Source organism: Aplysia californica, unplaced genomic scaffold, assembly GCF_000002075.1.
Source record: "Aplysia californica isolate F4 #8 unplaced genomic scaffold, AplCal3.0 scaffold00054, whole genome shotgun sequence".
NCBI classification, from domain to species: domain Eukaryota; kingdom Metazoa; phylum Mollusca; class Gastropoda; order Aplysiida; family Aplysiidae; genus Aplysia; species Aplysia californica.
Window position 1 is genome coordinate 1,682,305 of NW_004797324.1, and position 1,746 is coordinate 1,684,050.

Genomic DNA, 1,746 nt, shown 5'->3' on the forward strand with positions numbered 1-1,746 from the left:
GGGGGGAGAGAGAAACAATGCGTGTAAAAAGTATCATAATTATATTGTTTTAAAAGTTTATTTATTTCAGGGGTTTCTTTTATAAATACAGAAATATTTGTCGGTTTTCTTAGAGCCCCAAAAGAACGCTTCTTGAAGCGTTGTCGAACGACCAGATTACGATCGGTCTTCAGCGAGTCAAAGACGCCGGACAACAGTTTAGCAGCGCGTGTTGTCGACTCGACGGGAACCAACCCTTTGACCCTAATAACCGCCGCGACTGTTGTTATTGCCAGTCGCAAAATCTTCTCCAGCACCTGTCTGTTGACACGAAGGATCTCCCAGATTTGTCAGATCTGCTCTGTGACGATTGCATATAACGAGGTGGAGACCAGAGACCTGTTACATATTATTCCGACCAAACTTCAACCGGAAGAGAGCTAACCCTAACTTGTTTGGCAGTCTGCCTGCCAGATTACAATTATATCCAGCTACGGATACAATATTAAACAATATACAGCGCAGGAGCTTAACAGCCCAGAAAAATTAAAAGCTATAAACAATACAGCAATTGCCTAACAGGAAAAAAGGTTCGAAAGGAGTGTGGCGCCTTGTGTACGAAAGGGAAAAACAAACTTTTTAATTTTGCAACACAGATAGGTCATAACGACTGCCTAACACAGAACTGGAAGTGTAACTTGAGTACATCGTACAGAGAAGAAGGAAGAGAAAGAGACCCAAGAAAAAAAACCCTGAAACAGAAGACCCATTTTGTAAAAATGTATGGGTAAGAAAACAGACGGTAGAGAGAGCACGGACGCCAATTCACACTGCACTTGTCAGGCAAGAGGGAAGCCAGTAAGAACAACAGCTTACAAATCACTCTAAAATTCAGCTTCGAATGAAAAAAAAAAAAAAAAAAAAGAAAAGTGAGAAAAGGGAAGATGGGAGGAGGGGCCGAAAAAAAGAAGAAAGAAAGAGACCGAACAGCAGAAAAGGAAACCGGAAAAAAAGGAAAATCTTTACAATCAAACAGGAAACGAAAAAGATGAAGAAAATCATGACAATCAAATAAGTAGGATACTAATTGTATTTATAGCATCGTCTAAGTTAAGCCTTCCATTAAGCTAGCTTTCAATAGAAGATACATTAGAGAGCATTTTGATTTCTTTCAGCAGCCCCGCAAAAGTATAATAGTGAAAGATTAAGGCGTCGCTCACCCACCAGCATAAAAAATACAACTCTCAGACGGTATATATTATTATGACCGTTGCAAATCTTCAAAGTATGCTTTTGGAGTATAAGCTGTCCTTTACAATCTAACTCAAAGACGTCACATATTCGTGCTATGAAAATCTCATAATGGCAAGCAAGGGATTATTGGCGGACAAAGCAGAGCCCGACATTTATTACTTTCTATAGCAATTCTAAACTGCAATAAATGAAAGAGAGCCTTTGGGGAAGAAACATAACATTTTATCTCCGTCGACATCGAGAGAAAGCGAATAAACTACCCGTGACCGACAACTGTTCGAGTATAGTAAAAACTTGAACACAATGATCAAAAGCGGGGGCTAAATATAGTGGCTGCTAAATATTCTGAGAAAACATTATAAAAATCTAGTGGTGGTACTTACAATTGACTACTTTCGAGTCTGAAAAAAAATTCCTATATACTTCTGAACAGTGATAAACAACTTTTGAGACTCCACCCTCGAATAAAAAAAAGTTGGCACTTTATTTTGTTCTGAATTCTTTCTCTCTCTC